The 18,052-nt window shown below is 41.4% G+C and overlaps 1 long non-coding RNA gene across 2 annotated transcripts; it reads left to right on the top strand.

The window, feature by feature from the left end:
- Positions 1-5,357: 5,357 nt before the first annotated feature.
- On the top strand, positions 5,358-17,515 carry LOC110743230. 2 transcript variants are annotated; one of them, XR_002521943.2, is made up of 4 exons: positions 5,358-6,690; positions 7,613-11,520; positions 13,155-13,216; positions 14,441-17,515. It is a non-coding gene; the product is annotated as an uncharacterized LOC110743230 (long non-coding RNA). The 2 variants fall into 2 exon arrangements; XR_002521942.2 differs by having other exon boundaries at positions 5,358-11,520.
- Positions 17,516-18,052: the final 537 nt, after the last annotated feature.

Below are 18,052 nucleotides of genomic sequence, written 5' to 3'. Positions count from 1 at the left end.
ATTCTTTCCCTAGATTTTTACTCAACATTGAAAACTCTTTCTAACAATATCACACATCCAATGTGAAATGAATGAGCTGCCTCAGGATGCCGGGAGATCCCCCACAGGAGATGTTCAAGCTGAAATCAATGTGTCAGGAGAATTTAGGCATTAGAAGGAGCTGGGATGCGATGACCTTTAAGGTTCTTCTGAAGTTAAGAGTCTTAGACTTTGTGAAATACTGCCTGTGGCTGACAACATTGGAGCATTATAGTTTTGTTTTTCTATGATATTCTATTTAAAGAGCTCTCTTTTGTCCCTTGGAAACCCCATGCCACACCTTAAACAGAACCTCTAGTTTGTGAGAACATACTTAAAAATACACTGTGTAGCTAGTTAGTAATCTTTATCTATAAATCCTCTCAATGAAATTCCAGGGCATTAATCGGCCATAAAACTCCACAGAGAGGCATTTTCCTTAGCTAAAGTCAGCATTTTCTAACTTCCTGTAAATATTCTCTCACATGAAGCGGTTAATAGGTTTCCTCATGCAGAACATTCATGGCCACCAATGAAAAAGTTCTCTAAAAGACGGATTGCTTTCCTGTGGCCTCAGGACAAGTGTGGATCAGAATCCTTATGCTGCCTGACAGCCCCGGTTAATATCAGAACTTGAAGCACTGGTTCTAGGGCCAAACGAAGATGAATCCATGAGCAGGATTCTTGCAATCCTGCTGCCTCAGCCTCCCGGGTAGCTGGTACTACAGATGTGTGACATCACACCCAGCTATTATTTTTTTTTTTTTTTCAGAGATGGGGTCTTGCTGTGTTGCCCAGGCTGGAATGTAGTTATCTAATTTACATTTATTACAATTATATAAAATTAAAAATTCAGCTCTTCAGTCTTACCCCAGTCACACTTCAAATACTCATTAGCCACATATGGTAAATACTCATTAGGCACACATGGCTAGTGACTACTACATTGGACAGTGCAGATCAGAATACTCGCATTGTCTCAGGAAGTTCTTTTGGACAGCATTGACCTGGAAGGTCACGTAAATGTTAGAGCTGGGATTAAATGTTAGGCCTTCAATGTTCTTTGTACATTATCATGCTCCAGAGAAAGCAGTGTGTGATCTATAGCAGATGCTCTTGAACTCCTTAAATAGTTGATGAATGAAATGAGCGGGAACATCAGGGTGGATATGTGAGTGTTGTGAGATAGTGGGGGGTGAGCACTTGAAATAGGCCTTCTGGATGGCCCCAAATGTTAACCAAGTTCACATGGTTAATGAGTGTCAGGGTACCTGAGTAAAACTCCACAGCTCTTCTCTTTAGAATGCTACTCTGCTTCTTTCTGTGTGTTTAAAGCACAGTGAAATCCCAGAAGATTCAAAATCATTTCAGCCAAATCATGACAGATAATGCACCCATCTACCGATCATGGAGCATCTCTGGAGCATGATAAAGTACAAAGAACATTGAAAGCCTCACATTTAATCCCAGCTATAACGTTTAAGTGACCTTCCAGGTCAATGCTGTCCAAAAGAACTTCCTTAGAGAAGGTGAATATTCTGATCTGCACTGTCCAATGTAGTAGTCACTAGCCATGTGTGACTATTGATATTAACCATGTGTGGCTAATGAGTATTAACCATGTGTGGCTAATGAGTATTTGAAGTGTGACTGGGGTAAGACTGAAGAACTGAATTTTTAATTTTATACAACTGTAATAAATGTAAATTTAAATAACTACTTTCCAACCTACTGATTTTTTAAAAGTTATTTTCTCAATTTTGTTGAACTGATCAGTGACTATGCAGACCCCCAGCAGGGATGACTCTTGGGGGCAGTTCTCAGAACCCCTCTCTACCCGGGTCTCCTCTGAAGCAGTAGCACATGATTCTGCTGGAACCTTCCTAGTAACAGTTCTGAAGCATAGAGCAGTCTCCAAACTACATAAGAAAAGCAGACGGAATATTTAGTGCAGTTGCTGGAGCCATAAAAGAAAAAAATTAACCAAGCTTATTAGGCTCCCTGTTTCTTTTCATCCATAAAGTGAGCAATTGGCAATAAATGCCATTCTGCTTTTTAGCAGATGAACAGCCCAGTTGTGATAAATTCACCAGCGTTTTCTGGAGGAAATATATTTTACTCCAGACAATTTTAGTAGTGAAACTATTTTTCAAAGGAGTTGTGAGGACACTTTAGTGAGGGTTAAACTTTTTAAACCAGTGTGAGGGCTGGGCTGTAGGAGACCCAGCACACTTGGGTTTTGATTTCAAAATCAGCAGAGAGGCTCGTTTTTTTGCAGCTCTTTCCCTCTCGTCAGCATGCTGGCAGAATCTCCATCTTTCACTGCCTCTATGTTTTTATTTGATCTTACATTTCATCCTGGGATTAGGGAGTATACCTATATTACTTCTGGATTTTTAGATAAGAAAAGTAAGGCTCAGAGGTAGTAACTAGTTTGCTTGAGGTCATATACCTGGTGGGTCAGGAATCTAGGATTTGAATCCTAATACTTTACCTTTCTAGTCAGTTCATTCAATTTAGCTCTTGACTGGCAGAGTGTGAAGAAAGTACAATGGCCTACGAGGTAGAAAACCTGGATTTCAGCTATGGTTTTGAAAACAACAAGTTCAATCACCCTGGGCAAATCATATTCCTTTCACGTTATTTCTTACTCCCTGCACAGTGGCTTCTGACTTGCCTTGGACTGCTGGGTTTTCTATGACGTGGGACTTTTAGTTCTAAAACCAGGAAAATCTCAAGCAAACTTGGAAGAGTTGGTCATCCCAGTTTTGGTCTTGAACAATTTTTATTCTCTACAGTCAAGTTCTTAGACTCCTATCCTGTGTTTTCTTCCCAGCATCTCCCCTTCACTGAGGTCCATTTGCTGATGGACACACACAGTTATTTATTTACACCTCTGCATGTCCCGGGCGGCTCTCATCCTCTCCCCCTGCCATTCATTCCCATCCCTGCTTCTCCACCTGCATTCCCTGTTAGTCAGTGGCACTATCATGCATCCCATTACCCAACTAGCCATTAGAAGTGGTCTTGGAATGCTTCTGCTCTCTCATCCACATCTTATCAGTCTGCAGATACTGCCAATCTGCCCTTCACAGTTTCTTCAGTCTGCCCATGTCTCTCCATCTCAGTAGCATCTGCCTTAGTTCAGACCCTCATCATCTCTTGCTTGGACCATCACTCCTGTCCTCAGGCTTTCAGTATTGTTCCCTTTCCCATTGGTTCCACCCGCCATTCTTTTTGATCAAGTAACTTCAGACTTTTTCAAGAGTCTACATTTTTGGTTGGGGGCACAGCTCTTGGCCGTGCCGCTCCAACCCTGGCTCTCCAGCCCTCCCTAAAATTCAATTCACTGTTAATATCCTTTAATACATTCCTTTTCTGTGTAAAGTGGTCACTGTCTGTTTTGGTTCCTGGCATCTGAGAACTCTAGTGAATACAATATGCAGTGATGAGTGGTGAGGTTTGTTCAAAGAAGGTCCAAAGCAGGATAAGGCTCAAGGTGGGAGACTAAGGTAAGAGTTTGTCTTCTGAACAGACATCTCAAGACCAGGAAGAGACACGTGCTTGGCACAGAAGAGCTGAGAGTACTTAGTTGACTTGAGGAGGAAAGTGTCCTTTGGGCATTTCCACATACGCACAGCTGGAGTGGTGGTGAGTATTCACACCTGAGTTACGAGTCAGGCAAGGTACTGACCTGAGCTTTGCTCCTGGTAGGTTGATGCTTTATGTTTTTCACTTAAACAGCTCTTTGGCCGGTCAACTAATGTTGCTAGCCTTCACTTCCCAAATGGCACTGAGAAACTGATAGGTATGAAGGACCTACCCTTTGTGGTGTGAAGGGAGAATTCCTATGTAGAATCAGGCTGCAGTCATTTCTGCATCCTGAGGGTCAAAGAGGGCAGTGGCAGAAATCATGCTTTTTATTATTCAGTGGGCCTTTGATCATAAAAAGTAAGCCCTCTGGGCCTACTTTGGAATGAATGAAGAGATTGATCAATTTTAGGGGATGTAAAATTGTCCTTTGTAATAAAGAATACAATTTTCTAGGTTCTTCCTGGGGATCTTAGAAACTTGGAGAGTAGATGCCAGTGAGCTGGGTGAGGATAATGGTTGGAACCTGGTTATTGGGGTTGGGGGCCACTGGTGTGAGAGAGGATCTGTTGACAGAATGCAGGTCCGAGCAACATAACAGCAGGTGTGTGTCCAGGAGAGAGATGGCTTGGGAGGGCTTCGCTCATGAACCTCAGAAGCAGCAATGTCTGAGACTGAATTTCTGTTCTATCTTATGCTGTAATTTTTTTTTTTCCGGTTCCTAAGCTTTCAGGAAAATCTGTCTCACATAAAAGCGTTGTGTTTGAGTGCTTTGAGGAATGAAGGGGAGAGGGCTCTGTCCATGCTTGGGGTAAAGACATACAGTGACAGGGCAGGAATTAGGCAGAAGGGGCATAAATGAGATTCCCAGATAGAAACCAGAGAGGAGGCATTTGGAATAGGAGGTGAGAGGCTACCACCAAGAGTCAATACACACGGGAAATTCCGTATCACCCAATACAGTCCAGACATATTCAGGAGGGGCCTTTCTTCCCTGCAGAAACATGCAGGATGGGGACTTGAGTAATCTAAAAATTAGAGGAAACTGAGTTTACAAGGAGGAAATTTAAGTTATATTCATGCCAGGCAGTTTACTGATCTATTTACAAAAGGTGTATTGAGTTCCCACTATGTGTCAGATACTTTTCATATATTACTTCATGACATCCTAGCCTAGCAGGTAAGGATGAGTGTTATGATGAACACCTGACAGATGAGGAAGCTGAGCCTTTGTGAGATGGGGCGTTAATCCTGGTCTTGCCTCCTCACTGGTGAATGGATGGATCATTTTGATAATACGTGAAAAGTTGCTTGGTTGCCTCTAGGCCCTGGGAAAATGCAAGGATTTATTGCCATTTTCAGATTTTCCAAATAAGGAACCAGAGCAGAGAGAAGAATGGCAAGGGAATTGTGGCCTCTACCTGGCCCAGTCAGCTGGAGTGTTAGGACCATAGGACTCAAAGCTCATCCTACTGCTTCATCACTGCAGCTGGCTCCAATTTTATTAAGTGCTTTACAGGCACTTTTATTGGGTGGGCCTTGGCTAGTGTGGTTTTCATTTGCAGCTGAAATGCTTGAAACTTAAAAGTGGTCCATCCAGACCCTTCTACTTTGTATAGGCTGAATTGCATCCTCAAAAAAGATACACTGAAGTCCTAACCCTTATTATCTGTGAATTTGACCTTACTTGGAAATAGGGTCTTTGCAGACATAATTGGGTTAAGAAAGATCATTAGGGTGGGCCCTAATCTAATATGGCTGGTGTCCTTTTAAAAAGAAGAGACAGAGACACACAGGGAGGATGCTGTGTTATAACGGAGGCAGAGACTGGGGTGATGCAGCTGCAAGCCAGGGAGCACCAAGACTTGCTGGCCCCAGCCAGAACCTGGAAGAGGCAAGGCAGAATTCTATCCAGAGTTTCCAAAGGAGCATGACCTCGCCGACATCTTGATTTTGGACTTCTTCTGCTCTCCAGAACTAGGAGAGAATAACTTCTGTTGTTTTAAGCCATCCAGTTTGTGTATTTTGTCACAGTAGCCCCAGGAAACTAATATACTCTATGAAATCACCTTAGGATGAAGTGCTCAGCTCTTGAATCTCTCATGCATGCTCTGGAAAGGTCATTCTCATTCATTCATTCATTCATTCATGTGCATGGCTGTTCTGGGCGTTTTGTAAGAAATACAAACCTAATTCATGTTATCAAGTTAACTTCAGTCTGGGGAAACAAGAAATTTGCAGCAAGAGGTAGATTAAATACTGTGGCAAATAGAATGAGTCTCTGGGCCAGTCCTTAGCACTTGGTGGGTGTTCGGTATCACAAGGTATTATTGTGAGTAACAACAGGTGAAGTGGTGGACCTATTACAGACAGTAGAATCATACTGGTTGTGTGAGGGTGTCATCCTCTCCAATCTCTACTCACTGCCTCTCCCAGAGAGTCTTCTGCTTCTCTCACTCCAGTGTTCTAACACATTTTCCTATTTATTTTCTTCGTGGCTTGTAACAGTCCCTGAAATGATCCTATGTGTTTATTTCCTTATTTACAGTAGGCCTTCTCCACCTTGGCACTGTTGATATTTTGGACCAGACAATTCTTTGTGGTTGGGGCTGTCCTGTGAGTTGTAGAACGTTTCACAGCATCTTTGGCCTCTACCCACTAGATGCCAGCAGCACTCCTCCCAGGCATAACAATAAAATATGTTTCCAGACTTCGACAAATGTTCCCTGAGGGGAAGAATTACACTGGTTGAGAGGCACTGATTTTAAGTGTGAGTCTTGAAGCAGGAATTGTCTGTCTTGTTCTCTTTTGTCTCCCCCACGCCTGGAATAGTGTGCTTACACAGTGTCACTAAGTAAATGTGCGTTGGCAGGTAGACTGAAGAGCTAGTGCAGAGCTAAGTTTGCTGTTTTGTGGGAACTCAAAGGAGAAGTACCCTCTGGTTGGAAAACACCCCAGGAGAGGCAGCTTCAAGGAACTGGCATGTGGATGAAAATGTTTAGCATGAGCAAGCTTTATCCTGGTCAGGGGCAGGCAGTGGGCATTCCAGGCAGAGGGAGTGGCCCTGGAAAAAGGGAGAAGGTAAGATGGGCTATGGGATGTTGGTGTAATGTTGCGGTGGTGAGGCTGGGGGTAAGAGGACCAGCTCAGAGAGGCTGCAGGAACATTGGGATGGAGTCCTAAGGGCCTGGAAGAAGGTGGTGGCAAAGAGATAGAGTTGTACTTGAAGATGTCTGATGAGTAAGAGAAAGTTTCTCTGGAGTCATTAATATGCCTGATTATTCCCTTGATTTATGCTCTTCACTGACAGATTAGTGTTTCATGAAATGCTATTACCCCTTTAGCTCATATTTCTCTGGGTTTACTTTTACTCAGTAACTATCACTTCTGATTATTCTTACATTAATTGTACATAACACTGTGTTGCTTTAAATATATTATTTTAAAACATTTTGTTTTGCAATTCACTTTACGGTTAGAAATTCTGTAGACAGTGGTCATAAATCTCCCTTGAAAGAAAATGGAAGTTGTCTGTTTTAATTTTCTGTCAATTCCTTACTGCTTGGGAAAAAATAATAGGGGACAGAAAAAAACCCCCACAAAAACCCTTTTTTAAGCACTTGCAATTGTCCATGTCTTACTTCTACTAGTGGGTTGCTGTTTTTAAGCTGAATAGATTACTTTCAAAATGCATGTGCATGAGATTAGGGTTTGAAGATGTTTTGAATAGAAATAACATTTAATTTTGAGATGTGACCAAAAAGGTGGCAGCAATGAGACTGAAGGAATAGCACAGACTCTGGATCAGACAGATTTAGCTAGAATTCTGGCTCCTGTGCTTACTGGTTCTGTGATCCTGAGCAAGTTTCTTTCAGTCTTTTTTATTTATTTTGTTTTACCAGTACAATGGCAAGGGAGTGTAACTGGCCAGCGCTCAAACTTAGTGCCATAAAAGATCAACAACAAACAGTTATTTTGTACACAATTATTTTCTTTTGGGCAGGGCTCAATGGACATGGCTTGTTTCTGCTTCTCATGGCAACAGATATAGTCATGAGATTGGAGCTGGAGGACGCGTTTCCAAGGTGACTCGATCATCCTCGCTGGTGAGTTGATGCTGACTGTTGGCAAGGAGTTCAGTGGAGTCCATGTGGTCACCCCAGCTTGGTGGTCTCAGAGTAGTTGTTACTGGTGGAGGGTGTCCAGGTTCTTGGCATTTTGAACAAGGAATTGGACAAAATGCACAAACAAAGCAATGAAAAAAAGCGTAGATTTACTGAAATGAAAGAACACTACAGAGAGTGGGAGCAGGCTTGAGCCAGTGGCTCAAGAGCCCTGGTTACAGACATTTTTTGGTATTTAAATATCCTCTAGAAGGTTCCCATTGGGTACTTGGTCTACACCCTATGTAAATGAAGTAGTGGCCTGTCATCAGCCTGATTGATTATGGCAAGTGATCAATCCGAGGCTGAAGTGAAGTTACAAAGTTATTCCCGATGCAAACGTCTGATTGGCTACCAAAAGTGACCAATCAGAGGCTGAAGTAAAGTTACAAAGTTATACTCCTGTGGAAATGAAGACTTGGCCTGAAATCAGTCTGATTGGCTGCAGGAGGGGACCAATCAGAGGTACTTTCCATTTTTCATCTGCCAGGCAGAAAAGGTGGGGTGGCGGTGAGATACAAAAGGAGTAGCCTCTGGTTCTTTAGTTACTTGTGCATGAAAAGTTGGGGTTTTCCTTCTGATTTAGTTCTAGGAAGTCAGCATGAATCTGCCTTAGGTTTCCTGCCTCCAGACCCTACTCTTCTGCCTTAGTTGCACCACTTGTATAGTCTGGCTTTCCCCAGAATAAGTGTCCCAGGAAAACTTATCAGAAGCTATATGACTTTCTATGACCTAACCTCAGAAGTCAAATAGCAACAGTTCTAACATATTCTTTGAAAAACAAAACAAAACAAAAAAACTTAAGAAAAATAAAAAACAGCCAGTTTCAATTTTTTTTTTTGGAGGTGGGTTCACACTCTGGTCCATGCTAGAGTGCAGTGAAGTGATCCTAGCTCACTGCAGTCTCAAACTGGGCTAAATGATCCTCCCTTTACAGCCTCCTGAGTAGCTGGGAACACAGACATGCACCACCATGCCCAGCTAATTTTTTTTTTTAGAAGGTAGATACTAGTGACATCAACAGAAAAGTAACTAAATAAACTATAGTACATATCCATACTAAAAAAAACACACATATATAATAAAAAGACACACAAACTTTTAACAGGGATTACTTCTGGGGAGTACAGCTGAGAAATCACCTTAGAACTTTAGTTTTAATTTTTAACCATGACCATATATTACTTTCATAATAATGATAAAAAAGTAAGAGATAAACTTATATGGAAAGGAGTCCAAGAGATAGATAGAAAGGAGTCCAAGAGATAGAGGGAAGATAGAAAAGTAAAACATACCATTGAAAAGTAGAGATGAACATCTCATTATGTTTCCCAGGCTGGTCTTGAACTTCTGGCCTCAAGTGATCCTCCCACCTTGGCCTCCCAAAATGCTGGGATTAGTTCTATCTTTGAAGTTCAAACTCTTTCTTTTGTACTAAAAGGTTCCTCATTCATCCTGTTATATCCAGATACTTAGAAGTCATCCCTGATACCTCCCTCTGCCTCACACTGCCATCTTTGAACTGCAATATTTGTTTCTTTGCCCCCACCTTGTCCTTTCTTCCATCACTTCTCCACATTATAGCATCTACTGAAAAGCAAATCTGGTCCTTTAATCACGACATCATAAAGCACACCAGGGGCTTCTGGCTCTCATTAGGATTAAGACCAAAATCTTGAGAGGACCTACATGGAGGGATCTGGCTCCCCTCTGTCTCTCAGCCTCATCTTGTATGATAGTTCCTCTGCAGCCCCTCCCTCCAGGCTTCTGCCGGGCTGGAACTCTTTTACTTCCTGGAACTCCTAGACAGAACTCCATTTGATTTTGCCACAGAGCCCTTCCATATACTATTGCCTCAGCCTAGATGCTGTTTGTCCTGAGCTCTACAACCAGACCAGTTACTCCTATTCATTGCTTTTTTGGCTTTAATACTTAACATGGGATGGTGTGGGCTGAACTATCAAAAACCTAACTTAAACTGGCTTAGATAAGAATATGCACTATCTGACATAACAGTAAGCTCAGGGGTAGAAGGACTACCTAGTTGGTTGTTTCAGTGGCTCAACAATGTCACTGAATTGTTTCTGTAACCAAATTCTGTGGGTTTTTCCATGATTTGCTCCTTACATTACCTTCAGCCTAAAGCAGGTAATCTTCCTGCTCACAATATGGCTGCCAGCAGCAATGGAGCCATTATGCATCCTTGTTTCCATCTTCTTCAACCATGGAATATAAATGCGTTACTTCAGTATAATTGGACCAACATGGTTCATGTACCCAATCTATCCTCAGACCCATAAATTGCCAGGGAAGTCTCATGGTGTGATTGACTTAGGCTAATCAGAATTCACCAGTAGAGGTGTAAAGGTATTAGTGTCTCCTGAATCATATGATAATGTGGAGAGGAAATGGACTTCTAAATAAAATCTGGGTAATATTAGGAAGGAGAGAGTGGGAAATGAATGCTCAGAAGGAAGAAATAGTGCCTACTAAAATAGCTCTCTGCATCTTCTTGATGGCAGTTGCCTGAAGTTGTGATTTTTAGAACATTTTAATTGTGGTAAAATTAAATGTTATACGGTAAAACACATATAGCATAAAATTTACCATCTTAGCTATTTTTAAGTGTACAATGCAGTGACATTAAGTAAATTCACATGATTGTGCCACCATCACCACCACCATTCATAGCTATGGAAGGCTGGGCATCTTGTAAAACCGAAACTCTGTATTTACTAAATAATGTTCCCATTTCTCTCCAGCCCCTGGTCGTGACCATTCTGCTCTCTGTCTTGATGAGCTTGACTACCCTAAACACTTGATATAAGTGGAATCATACAGTGTTTGTCCTTTTGTGACTGACTTATTTCACTTGGCATAATGTACCCAAAGTTCATCCATGTTGTAGCGTATGTCAGAGTGTCCTTCTCTTTTAAGGCAAAATAATATTCCATTGTATGTTATGCACATTCCATGTACGTTATACCACATTTTGTTTATCCTTTCATCTTGGATGAACACTCAGGTTGCTTTTGCATTTTGGCTATTGGGAATAATGCTGCTATGGACCTAGGTTGTAATTTACAGGTATTCATTGGTGTTTACAATATATATTCTGTTTCCCTAGGTCTCCCCCTGCTGTGAGCTCCACCAGGCAGTAGATGTATCTTTTGTTTGTCCTCAGCAGTGCCTCTGTAAACCCAAGACAATGCCCGGCAGAGTATAGACACTCAAATATTTGTTGATGGAGTGAACAAACATTTAATTTGGGATGAATTTCAAATAACCTTACTTCTCCATGATCATATTTTCTTTTTTTTAAAAAAACCTCATAATTATTTGGAAATATATGTGAATGTATAACTGGGAGCATACTCAGAAAAAAAAGAAGCTTTGCTAAACCAAAATACTCTAACCAGGGGCTATTTACCTGTTTTTGATCATTTGCAGCAATCATACTTTGATTTTTATGGTTGAGTAGGAGTTTAGGAATTTATAATGAATTTAAACTCAGAATTTTGTGAAGATGATACAGGGACTGGAATGGAAATTCTACATTTTGTTTTACCTTAACTTTCAGCACAAGGGCCCTCTAGTTCTGACGTCAACTCTGAGCCCTCTTCATTAGGACACTGGGAAGAAGCTGTAGCCAGTTCCATGAAGAAAACCATTGACTCGGAGTGGTTTCTTCTTCACTTTGAGCCAAGTTCAGTGGTACTTTTGTCCAATGAGATTCATTCTGAGGTTGGTGAGTGTTTGAAAAATTATTACGGAAAATTTCAAGCATATAAAAAAGTAGAGATAATAATATAGTAAATTCCCTTATACCGATAATCCAATTCCAACAATTACCGATTCAGGGCCAGTATTATGTTATCTGCATCTTCATTCACTTCCTCCTTCCCCTTGGATTATTTAGGAGCAACTTCTAGACATTATATCATTTAATCTATAAGAATTTCACCATGTATTTTATAGGCAAGTACTCTTTATGGAAATATAATGACAATACTATTTTTATATCTAAATAATTAAAAATAATTACTTATAATAATGAAATATTGAGTCAATGTTCAAATTTTCCTAATTATTTTATATTTTTAGTAGTTTTTATCAGTAGCCAAATAAGTTTTATGTATTGCAATTGTTGGATGTGCCTCCAGTCTTTTAAAGTCTCTTCTCCTTTTCCCTCTTTTTTTTTTTTGTTGTTGTTGTTTTGTTTTTTTAAATATTTCCCCTTAGAACTTATTTGTTGGGAAAAAACAAAAAAACAAAAAAAACTACTCATTTGGGCTGCAGTCTTTCCCACACTCTGGATTTTGCTGATTGCATCCTTGTGGCATTGTTTAACATGTTCCTTTGCAACTCTGTTTCCTGCAAATTGGTAGTTAAATCTTGAAGCTTGATAGATCCAGACTGAAGTTTATAGCAAGAATACCTCAATCTTTAGATGGTGGTTTATTTTTCCATTGTGTATAATGGACTCTCTTTTTGTGATGATAGTAGCCATTCATGGCCATTCTTTGATCCATTATTTTACTAAGGTTCACAAAATGTGAATATCTAATTTTATCTTTTTTTTTTTTTTTTTTTTTGGACGGAGTTTCTTTCTTATTGCCCAGGCTGGAGTGCAATGGCATGATCTTGGCTCACCACAACCTCCGCCTCCTGGGTTCAAGCTATTCTCCTGCCTCAGCCTTCCGAGTAGCTGGAACTACAGGCATGCACCATCATGCCTGGCTAATTTTGTATTTTTAGTAGAGATAGGGTTTCTCCATGTTGGTCAGGCTGGTCTTGAACTCCTGACTTCAGTTGATCCGCCCACCTTGGCCTCCCAAAGTGCTGGGATTACAGTCTGAGCCATGGTGCCTGCCAGTTTTCTTAAAGTTGGAATACTTCTGTGAAGACAACCCCCCTCAATAATCCATTGACTACCCTCAGGTATACTTGATATAGAAAAAACAGAATTAATGTTTATCTTTTACTTTTATTTACTAATTTTTAAACCTTTAAAAGTTACAATGAGATTTTTCCCCTACCCTTTTCGCTTTATCCCTTTATTTTTTCTTTCTTATTTTTTCTTCTTTCTTTCTTTCCATCTCTGACCTCCTCTCTCCTCTCTTTCTTTCTCATTAGCTCATTCAAACATATTATTAACTATATTTATAACAAAAATATCTTAACACATTTAACTACATTTAACTAATAATTACATTTAACTACACTTAACTAATAATTTAAATGTATTTGATGGGCTTCAGTAGGATTTGTTTCTTTTAAATTTTAGAACACTTTTTTCTATTTGAAGAAAATCTTTACATACCACTCCTTGAGTAACACTTTCTTTAAATGTCAATTCTTTGTCAATTGGTTTGTATCCAGACTGTGCCTGCAATATGCTAATGAAGATACACAGAAACAAATCTTCTGAATGAGGCTTCCAAGTAAGCAAAAGCTTTTCTGATAAAAAAAAAAAAAAAAAAAAAAAAAAAAGAGAGAGAGAGACAGATTCAGTTGATTGATGCTTTCTGCCCTTTATCTTTCTTCTTCCTCCCTGGCATGTGAGTGCAATGGCTAGAGGGGTAACAGAGATGATACCCCAAAGGGGATGAATGCTGAGATGCTCCCTCAGATGGTGGAATAGAAATTGAATGGAACCCAGTTCCTTTATGATCTACTTCAAGAGTTGTTCCATCTCAAGATTACCCAAATTCTAGTTACGTAAGAAAATCCCCTAGTTTTTTTGAGCCAAGATTTATTGGCATTTTTGATACCTGCAGCCACATGTCTTCACTAATATGTTTGTCCAAAGTCATGTTCACAATAAGTGAGAGAGGTTGGTTTCAAATTTAGGCTTCTTAATATCTAAAACTTGTGATTTTACTAAATAATATAAAGAACCGTGGGCAAAGAATACAACTGGATACTTCTGTATAGAGAACCCTCTGATTAACTCTTTGACGACCCTCAGATATGCTTTGTACAGAGAAGGCAGCATAAATGGCTGATTGGTAAGCCAACTTCCCCATGTCCAAGGCTGCATGGTTCCCTAAGAGCCCAGGATTAACCTACGTTATCAGCTTCTCCTCAGGCAGGGAATGAGATGCTTCTGGCCTTGTGTAATGAGCTGATGAAATATACAAGCTGTCTCTTGCTTCTTGTCAAATGATTTCCAACCTTTCTATACCAAGGAGTCCTTTTTTCTTAACTCTTTGCAAAGTAAAACATGTTTTGAAAGATTTTTGTCTAAAACAACTACACTTAACAATAAATATTGAATCACTTCCCTCTCTAAATTTAATCAAATGCGCATATAATCTCTAATCATAGTTTCCAATCTCCATGTCCAGGGTTAGTTCCTTGAGTTGGTTCTAATTTCAGAAAAGAATAAGAATACTTTGGTTCACGTGTGTATCCTCAATGTCTGTCAGTATTTTAAGGATAATAGTAATGTCCCATAGATTCCTGGGTTGTCTTTGAAACCTTCTGTGGGTCTGGGGACTCTGCTGGGGACCCAGGCTGGGCATCCCTGCTCTAGAGTTTGATGGTCCATATTCCAGGAAGCTGTGTGGTTGTCCCACAAGAAAAGGTTGTAGAAGAGCCTTCTAGGCAGAAGATAGGGTTGATTCTGCTGTGGGCTCCTCTTAGTGCCCCATGTTACTTTTTAGCAAGGCTGACCCCATGATAGCCCTGGTTGTGCCAGGCCTATTTGGCTCCTCATGCTCATGCCTCCCACTTGGACTCAAGCCAGACCTGGATCCTGAAAACCCAATCATGGAGTATTTTAGGAGCCCCATCCACAAAGGTAAGCGGGATCTAGAATTGGTTGTGCTTGGGTATCCAGCCTGCCCACTTTGTGCCCTGTGGATTGCTCTGTAGCTTTCCCCTCCTGCCCTTCTTATGCTTATCATGTTCATGATGGTTGAGTTCTGTTGGAAAAACATTTACTGAGCTCCTGCCATGATCCAGCATAGCACTAGATGCCAATCTATAAAGATGAGTAAGGTCCCATGTTTATCATCGAGCTTCTGCCTTGATTTCTGGTTGGTATTCAGGTTTCCCTCATTTAAAACTTAATGTAGAAGGATTTGTGAGATATGACATAGTTCATGCCAGCCTCCCTCTACCTTCCACCTGAGTTAGACCCCTCTTGTTCTACCCCCAGCTGCTGATGGGATCCTGATACAGCCCGGGTAGATTATCTACCATCTCAACATTGTAGATCCTACCTTTCTGCAGAGTGGGGCCCTGTTGCCACATCCTTCCCACCAGATTGAGTTCCTATGTTTCCCTCTCCTATGTGACTGTCTCTCCCATTAAAATATGCACTTCTAGAGGGCAGGGACTGTGTTCATCTTGGTATCCCAGCACCATGCCCCGAGCACGGTGAATAGTAGGTACTGGTAACTGCTTGTTGAATGATGAATGGTGAGTGCTGCATGTAGAGGGCAGATGAGAAGCTAGGCCCCTGAGAAGTCTAGAAATGGTGTAGGTTGGCCACTAAAGATGACCGTGATGTCACCTGGGGTTGTGATATGGGATGAAGGGAAGACTGTGGACCAGATGCCACTGTCATCATCAGGCTATCACGAGAGTGAGTACTAGTCAGGTGGTGGTTAGGGAAAGCAGCGACGGGGTGGAGGTCAGTGTAGTTGAAGGACCTGAGACTCAAGAGAGAGAGGAACTTTGACATAGGCAGCTGGGACTGGCACTGCGGGCCAGCATGCTGAGAGCAACTCTGAGGAACATGGAAGGACAGATTGAGAACAGGCTGACTCCACGTGACAGGACTGCAAAGGAATCAGGTTGCCAGGGAAGAGCTGGTTCTCAGAAAGGCCAGGACATGGTGGGGAGACTCAGGAGGAGGTTGGGGGTATATGGTATTGGTGAACCACATGGCAAAGGTTATATGGATGAGCACCTTAGTGAGATGAGACCCCGGGATGGCTGCCCACCCCGTCTCATGCATTCTCCTCCTCCACTGAGTTTCAGCTCGCTTCATGTGAGGGTTGATGGCTTTGGCTTTGCTCCAACTTCCTGCATCTTCTCTGACTGTGTCCTGACTTTGACCATGAGCCTTGTCCTTGACAACTGCCTTGTCTCAGGTCCTGGACTCCTACCAGCCCTCCCTCCTCTGAGGAAACCAGACCTGAGCAGGCAGCTCCTGTAGCTTTTCACCTCGACTTATCTCCCCAGCCAGAGCTTTTGCTTAATTTGCTTACTGACATTTCACACTGATATGCGGGGACTCATCAATCGAGTTCCAAGCATATGCATGACTCACATGCATTTGAAGAGTATGTGGAGGAGGGAGGGAAAAAATGAGAGACAGAGGATTTTAGTCATGTAAGTCATGAAAGAGCCTACCAGGCTTGCTTTGGTTTTGTTTGTTTTAGAAAATGACTGGAGGCCATAATGTTTGAACTTTTTTATTGTGAAGTCTGCTGAGAATTCAAGCAGGGCCAAACCCCCGAGACTTCTCTTTCTTCAGTTCCTGAGACAGAAAGGCTGAGTCTGAATCTTATTAAGCAGATCCCCAGGACTTGGATTGAAAGAAATATGAAAACACAATTTTGTGTTCAAGCCTGGGAAGGAAAAATAACTTCAGAGTGAGCCAGACATATTTTGGAATTCCTTCAGCATCTACACAGCAGGACCTACACAGCATAAGACTGTGAAAGTTTGTGAGTGTGTGTGTGTGGTGTGTGTGTATGAGAGAGAGAGAGAGACAGAGAGAGAGAGAGAGAGAGAGAGAGAGAGAGAGAGAGTATGTGGTCATCTTCTGGCTGGAAAATTGCTTCCAAAATTTGCACAAGGAGACAATTTCTTTTTTACCAAACTGGTAAAAATGTATCACATAGCCTTTAAAGATGGAACTTACTTTTTGTGAAATTGACACATTTGCTTACCCCTTGTTCCTACCAGGAAAGTGCTTCCTTCCACTAGCATATGAATCCTACACGTTCTTAGTGTGTGGCCAGGATCTGCCTTGTTTCCTCCAGCTCACAGAGCATTCTCTGTCTCTTGAGAACCCCCACAGCCTTTGTCACTTAGTCAAACACAGGTTGCTGTAGCAAAGTACTGTAAATTGGGTGGCTTATAAACAACAGAAACTTATTTCTCACAATTCTGGAGACTGGAAGTCTCAAATCATGGTGACAGCATCGTCAGGTTATGGTGAGGGTCTTCTTCCAGGTTGCAGATGGCTCACTTCTCTCTGTGTCTTCACATAGTAGAAAGAGGGTGAGAGGGTTCTATCATCACCTAGAGGGTAAATATTTCAACATATAATTTATAATAAACAGTCTATTTTCAGGTTGCTTCTGGCTTTCTCAAGCCTGACTTTCCTCATAGCTGTTTCTTATTGCTTTCCCTTAAACACAAGTCAGGTCTGTCCTTTAATTCTCTGTAATGCAGTTTAGAAAACACTATTGAAGACTTGTGAAATGAGAAAGGAATGACAATGCAGACAAGTATTACCAGATACAGTTGCTCCTAGCATCCTCAGCTCTTGCCTGTCTCCCAGTTGTGATGCCCAGCATAGTGCCTGTATGGTTTGGCTATGTCCCCACCCAAAATCTCATCTTGAATTATAATCCCCATAATTCCCACGTGTAAAGGGCAAGACCAGGTGAAGGTAACTGGGTCATGGGAGCAGTTTCTCCCATGCTGTTTTTATGAGAGAGTCTCGTGAGATCTGATGGTTTTATAAGCATCTGGCATTTTCTCCTGCTTGCACTCACTTCATCCTGCCGTCCTGTGAAGAAGGTGCCTGCTTCTTCTTTGCCTTCTGCCATGATTGTAAGTTTCCCGAGGCCTCCTCAGCCATGTGCAACTGTGAGTCGATTAAAACTCTTTCCTTTATAAATTACCCAGTCTCAGGTATTTCTTCATAGCAGTGTGAGAACAGACTAATATAGCACCCGTAGAGGGAGGAGGCTAAATACGTGCGTTTCTCCTAATCTAGATTCAGGCCCTTGGCTTTCTAGAGACCTTAAGAGAGAATAACCAAGATTCCCTCTAAACCCCAGGCCTGGTCTGGCCACCCATTAACAGATCTTACAGACACAACTGAATTTTTATTGGTTTAGGTATCTCTGTTTCAAAAGGGGTTCTTATTTTACATTTGTCTAATTAAAATGCCCTGTAAGTATTTTTTTCCTAAACAAAGCCTCTCTCTTCCCTCATAGAGGAATCTGAGCCTCCTGCTTGGAAGAAACAGAAGAATCGTTGGCAGCTTTCAAATGTCAGGGGCACGCTTCTAACTGTCAAGATTTCAA

The sequence above is a fragment of the Papio anubis genome, chromosome 3 (assembly GCF_008728515.1).
Source record: "Papio anubis isolate 15944 chromosome 3, Panubis1.0, whole genome shotgun sequence".
Taxonomy (NCBI): Eukaryota; Metazoa; Chordata; class Mammalia; order Primates; family Cercopithecidae; genus Papio; species Papio anubis.
This window is presented reverse-complemented; position numbering and strand designations above follow the sequence as displayed.